Raw genomic sequence first — 7,143 nt, 5'->3', positions numbered from 1 at the left:
TCTTCATTTGATGTTCTAGGGTTTCAGGATTGTTGATTCTCGGTTTGGCTTAGTTTTTCGGATCTTTGTTGTGGAGGGACGGCGTGGTGCTTCTGCCTAGGGCGCCATCTTGCCGGAGTCTCCATATCACTAAACTTTAATGTTAAAATTGTTTATACTTTCCATTTTAGAAATATTGCCTTAGTATGAAGTATGAGAGACTTGTTTTTGACTAGAAACTGATGTAAAGAAAGTTTTACAGTTAATTCCCAACCTTGTAAATCTCACTGTCTTTCCTGCCATTGCTGTGATGTAAAATTGTTATCTGTACTCACTCTACTTGTTAAATATCTCTTTGTTTTGTCTGGAAGGCAGAGCATACCATTACAGGCAAACTGAACGCATGCTCTCTCATGGTTCATTCCTTCAATAAATTTTATTTGTTTAAATATCAAATTGGAGTGTTGTTCCAGTGACTTCATGAGGACAAATATAGAGTTCATTAGAAATCAAAACATATTTAATCATTTTTAACAAGCTTTGCTACAAATAGTTGTGTGTGTGTTGGGGAGAAAGGGTGATTCAGGCTCTCAAACTAGAAAAATTAGGATATATCAATAAAATAATAAAGGATGTTGATTTTTAAATGAGAAATAACATTCAACATGGAAGCATTAAGAAATGACAATTAATGAATATTCAAAGGACTAATGCTAGAAATAATATTTAATATTATTGTTACCGCAATAATGCAGATTGGAGCTGCCTGTCACAATAGCCAATTCTGAGACAGCGGTGAGGTGAGCAGGTTTATTATATATCGATATATAGGAGACAGAGGGGAATAGATTCCTCCAAAAAACCCGTCTCCGCAACTGGAGATCAGCTGAAGGCTTTTATAGGGACAGGATTATGGGTCTTAGAAGTTTGTGTTAGTTCTCCCTTGAGGTGGTCATGTCTCAGATGAGTTAATCTTTTACTGGTATTCTTGGGGGTTATCTGACTACATCCTGGTTTTCTTGTCACAAGATGTGTGCTTTGTTCGGTTTTTCATTCTCAGATCATTATCACTTGTTTTCCACCCTCCAAGGAGGAACATAAGTTCATCTTAAACCTTTTGTAGACACTGGAACTGGAGGGAAAGACAAGATCATGAGACAATGTAACGGTTAGCAATGAGGAGTAAATAATAGTGAGCCGGGCTTATGTAGCCTCTTCCATTATTCTGCTAATTCAAACAAATGCAATATAAGGCTGCATAAGTATTGTAATGTCAAAAACAAATGTATCATTATTGGTAGATAAACTTTCTGAGATGGAGAGCCCTTAAATCTCTGAAGATGCAGCCCTGTGTGAGTGCTTCATTGATCCACTTCAGCAAATCCCCTAGGGGCAGTTGTTCCTAAAGTTCAGCCATGATTGATAAGAGTCACCTAAACGTGAGGAGCGTGCTTCTAGTTCAATCAGATACATGAGACCAAATGGGCAGCTCCTGTAGGGAGGCAGGATGAGAAGACAGGAAGGGACACAAACTGGTTGAATGGACACAGGGAACCCGGAGTGGAAAGGGGGAGTGTGCTGTCAAGTGGTGGATATTTCAACTAATGTCACAAAACAATATGTGTATAAATTTTTGTATGAGAAATTAACTTGAGCTGTAAACTTTCACCTAAAGCACAATTAAAAAAAAAAGATTAGCAGTTTGAACCCACCCACTGGCACTGTAGAAGAAAGACCTAACAATGTACTCCTGTAAAGATTGTTGTTGTTAGTTGTTGTCTAGTCATTCCAACTCAAGCCAAGAAAACTCTATGGAGCAGCTCTACTCTATAACACATAATGTCACCATGCTCAGGCCCCACCTAAGACCAACTGAATCAGAATCTTGGAGGCTGGTTTTCATGTGCAGCTGAGTTTGAGAACCACTGGTCGAGAAGCTCTGTAGAAATCTTTTTTGTGATGGATAATCCAAGAGTTGGGTTGACTCAAGAGTACTGTGAATTCTTCCTAGCAGGATTGACATTTACTTTTGCCCTACACCACTTCTCTCCCCAACTGGAAGGGGTCCCTTTGTCGAGCTACACCAGATTACATTTTCCAGAATGCTACATCCAGTTGTTCATACAACCTCCTCTCCTTGGAATACCCGTTCCATGCCCCCAGCCAGCCAGGGAAAGGTTACTGTTGAAGATCTCAGTTCAAGCATCACCTCCTCTATGGAAGACTTTTCCAATTCTCCTTTCCAAGGATATAATGAAACCTTTCTCCTTTCTGTCCCCAAGGCCTCGTCAATGAGTGTAGTCTTCTATCATCATACCTGTGACACTTATTGCCCCTGTCCACAAGCCTGACAATGTACACAGAAAACCATGGCCTGGCTGATGTCGCTCAGAAAAAAAAAAAGGAGAGATAAGATTATTCACCTGGGGGCTTACTAAAACACAAATGGCTGAGGCCCACCCACCAGCAGAATTTCAGACTTACTAGATCTGGGGTGCAGGCTAAATATTTGCATTTCTAACAAGCTCCTACTTGGTGCTGAAGCTGCTGGTCCAGGGACAACACTTTTAGAACCACTGTTCTTGTCTGTGTCTCTGGTGGTTGGGCCTAATAGATGTTTTTCCTTCACTATTTACTTCTGCACATATCCCTCATTAGGATACCCTGGCTTTCAAATAGCATCATGGAAGTCCTTGGGTGCCTTTGCTCTTTCTGCTACAATGATTTTCCCCAGAAAGTACAGAGATGCACCAAGCAGAGAGTGTCTAACTTATATCTCTGAAGGCCTAAGATGGTTTGCTTTAGGGGCCCTGAGGGTTTATTTAAAGTTTCCAGGACCTCAGGGGCTGAATTCTCAGGACATCTTATTAAATAAATTGTTCCATTGTCATTCTACTCTTTACACAATTCAGCTCCCTTGGAATAAAGAGAATAATAGAAAGGAAAGATTCTGCCAATTCTGTCTCCCTGAAGGTAGCTGTGGAGACAAATGAATTTCTTTCTTCCAATTATTTCTACTTTTTCTAGTGTGTTCAAACACTTTCAGTAAACAAGATTTTTCTCCCAGAGTTTAAACAGGTTCCCTCATCTTCCTTTAAAGTGCTCTCCCACATGCTCCTTAAGGTATTGCCATAACTCTTGCCTCTGTTTAACAAAGTTTAATTTCAAAGTTAGGAGTTTCTCCCTAAGGGATGTGTTAATGTTACAAGAACTCTCAATAACCTTGACCCTCAAAAGTCCTTTGTGACAAAAATAAAATGTATTTTGTTTAAGCTATCTTTGGCAGGCTTATGTGTCACCTGGAGTCCATAATGCCATGGAAACTGAATAATGTCCCTATTTCAAGAAAGAGAATGCACTCATTAGTAATTTTGTTACTGAAAAAATCAAGCAGTTTGAAGGCTGGAAATGTTCCTTAGAATTTATTGAGGATATAAGACACTGCAGACCTCAGGGAGAGTAACTGTGATGGAGGTAGAAAGACTCCAGATCAAGTTGAGGAGACAGTAAGCAATGTAAAAAAGAAAATTCACGTGCAAACCAAATACTTAAAAGTTTGGAGCAATACCCAAAGGGGAATGTGGGGTGATTAGTGAGTCTCATTTACATTGAAAGATATGGCAATGTGTTTAACTACATTGGAAATTATAATCTTGCATGCAGACATTGGGACATACAGGATAAAGAAGAGATAAGTGATAGTGTAAAGTACCTAAAACATCAAGACTGGATGGGATACAAAGCTCAGGTGGATATTTTGAAAAGACATTCATCAATAAATTAATTGTACCCTAAATTATTTAATTACAATGGTGGCTAATGTTGTGATGGATTGGTACAGTGTCTAATGAGAGAGTGTGTCTGGTGGGGGCCCTATAACTGAGAACTGAAGAATCATGAGTAGGATTCAGCCAAGCATCACCTTGTCTTTCTAACTCTTGACTCTCTAAGCAGCAATTTCTCTCCGTATCTGTGTATATGTATTGATCATACTGCCACAAGTGCAGACTGATGAATGTTAAACCAATATATTTCAGCTCTGAAATAATAGCACCAATGAAGTATTCTGTAATCTCTGCCAGCTCAATTCTTGCAATAATAAACTGGTTTTTCTTCCCTTAAATGTTGCTTTTCCTATTTTTCCTGTCTCCTGGAATGTTAAGTTCATCAACTCCTGCACCATTCAGACCAGTGGTTCTCAGCTGGGGCTATTTTACCTTCTAGAGGACAACTGGCATTGTATGGACACACTTAGCATTGTCACAATTGAGGGGTGGAGTGTTGGTATGTAGTGGGTAGAGGCCAGGGATGCTGCTAAAAACATCCTAAAATGCACAGGACAGTCCCCCACTGTGATAGTTACGACTGTGTGTCAACTTGGCTGGGCCATGATTCTCAGTGTTTTGGCAGTCATGTGATGCTGTGGTCACTTCCCTGTTGAGATTTGATATGTGATAACACCCATGATGGGCTCTGCTGTGAGTAGCCAATCTGTTGAAGGGGAGTTTCCTTGAGAATGTGGCCTGCATAGACTGTGGGTGGACGTTCTGGTGGAGCTCAGGGGCTTTTGCTTGTTCTGGATCCTGCAGCTGGCTCCTGTTCATCTGACCTCTGGTTCTTGAGACTTGAGCTAGCAGCTTGCCTGCCATCTGGCCTGCCAATCTTGGGATTTGTCTATCTTCATAGCCTGTGAGCAACAGCCCTGCTCTCTGACCTGCTGATCTTGGGTTTGCCAGCCCCTGTGGCTACGTAAATCAGGAGAAGCCTCTCAGCTAACCCACGGACTTGGGACATTACAGCCTCTACAACCATGTGAGTCATTTCCTTGATATAAATCTCTCTATATAAATTTATACACTTTATTGGTTTTGCTTCTCTAGAGAAGCCAGCCTAAGATATTTGGTACTGAGAGTGGTTCTGGAGAAACAAAATTGTAAGGATGAATTTTCTAAATTGGTTCTCAGGTTTGGTTAGTCTTAAAGATGTTGATGACTCTGCTTTCAGAAGTAAAGAGGGCATTGCTAATCCATGGCATGAGATGGCAATTCAAATAGGAAAAATATCTCCACCAATAGATCAGGTATTGGTAAAAGACGAGGCTCTGGGTGATCGCATGGATGATACCTTTCTACAATTTTGTCATAATAAGAAGTATGAGGAAGCTGCTCGGTTGGTCCTACTTTTACTAAACAAACTGCTGAAAGAAAGAGATGAGCTCAGGGCTTCAAAGTTCAAGTGCCACATAAACCACCTCAAAGTATCCACTTGTTCTTTGAAAGAAAGACTTATTTCTTGCAGTAACAGAGCTGATATTGCCAAAAAGCAAACCAGATTCTTATTGTAAGAGTGGCTGAATTACAATGCCAACTCAATTGCCAACCTTGAGAGGTGTCTGAAGTTAAAGTGAGGGCATTGATTTGGAAGAAATGGGATTCTGAAACTTGAGATGGGGACATATGAGCAGATAATCAGGAAGCTGGAGACACTGAGCCCCTAAATTCTGTTGAATCACCCCTGCCAACAGAGCCTTTAGCCCCTCCACTCCAATATAATGAAATTAACCCAATCTGCATCTAAAGCACCCTTGTCTGAGTCATTGCCTGGGACATCACCTGAGGTAGATGCTTTACAAGACAATGCTTAATGTTCTCAAAATATTTCCCCACAGATTTTGGCTTCTAGACCTATAACTAGACTTAAGTTCCAAAGAGCCCCAAAAGGTGAAGTACAAGGTGTAACCCAGGAGGAGGTATGCTACACTCCGAAAGAACTGCTTGACTTTTCTAATAAGTACAAATAGAAATCTGGGGAATATGCTTGGGAATAGCTATTAAGGGTGTAGGATAATGGTGCAAGGAACATAAAGATGGATCATTCTGAGTTTATTGATATGGGCTCACTAGGCACAGATTTTTCATTCCATGTTTCAGCCTGAGAAGTCAGGATAGGATCTAATAGTTTGTTTGCCTGGGTTGCTGAAGTATGGATTATGCAGTAGCCTACATTAAATCAAGTTTAAGTACCAGACCTGCTTTGGTATAATGTAAAAGAAGATATCCATTCAAAGCTTTAGGGAAATTGACATGCTAGAGTGGATTTATCAGGTTAGACCCACTGACTCACACATGGAATGCCCAGAAGACACATTTTATCACAACGGTGAGGAACAAATTTGTGAAGGGAGCCCAGGCATCCTTGAAGACTGCTGTGATTGCTATTTTGTGTAAGTCAGATATGACAGGAGGAACTGCCTTGACTGAATTAAGACACCTAACTACAATGAGACTGGAGACCCTGGTGGTAGGGGTCAAGTGGCGGTACTCAGTTGACAAAGACAAGGTGGGCATGGTTACCGTAATGGACAGCAAAGTCAAAGCAGTAATCAGAATAGTCTGACTGGTACGGACATATGCCATTGGCTACTTAGTCATGGTGTCCCTAGGAGTGAGATAGATAGGAAATCTACTAAACATTTACTTGATCTGTACAAGTGGGTGAATTCTAGGTCAAATGAATGGCAGTCTAATTTGAATCACCAGAATAGTCACAGCCCCCCAATCAATTCCCACACTTGAACGAGTTTACAGACCCACAATCCCTTAATTGAAGAGGAGAAAAGGTCCCCTTGTGGATAGTCTCCAATACACTGCCAAAAGCTTATACTGTTAATCTTTCTCCCAGCCTTCCCCAAAGTGATCTATGGCCTTTTAGGAGAGTGACTGTTCATTGGGGAAAAAGAAATAATCAGACTTTTTGAGGATTATTGGATACTGGCTCTGAATTGACACTAATTCCAGGAGACCCAAAATGTCACTGCGGTCCACCAGTCAGAGTGAGGTCATATGGAGGTCAGATTATTAGTGGAGTCTTAGCTCATACCAGTCTCACAGTAGGTCCAGTGGGTCCTTGAACCCATCCTGTACTGATTTCCCCAGTTCCAGAATGCATAACTGGAATAGATATACTCAGCAACTGGTAGAACGTCCACATTGGAACCCTGACAAATAGAATAAGGGCTATTGTGGTAGGAAAAGCCAAGTGGAAGCCATTAGAACTACCCCTAGCTAGGAAAATAGTAAAGAAAAAGCAATATTGCATTCCTGGAGGGATTGCAGAGATTACCGCCACCATCAAGGACTTGAAGGATGCAGAGGTGGTGACCCC

Source organism: Trichechus manatus, unplaced genomic scaffold, assembly GCF_000243295.1.
Source record: "Trichechus manatus latirostris isolate Lorelei unplaced genomic scaffold, TriManLat1.0 scaffold00057, whole genome shotgun sequence".
In the NCBI taxonomy this organism is placed as follows: Eukaryota; Metazoa; Chordata; class Mammalia; order Sirenia; family Trichechidae; genus Trichechus; species Trichechus manatus.
Note: the sequence above shows the minus strand (reverse complement) of the source record.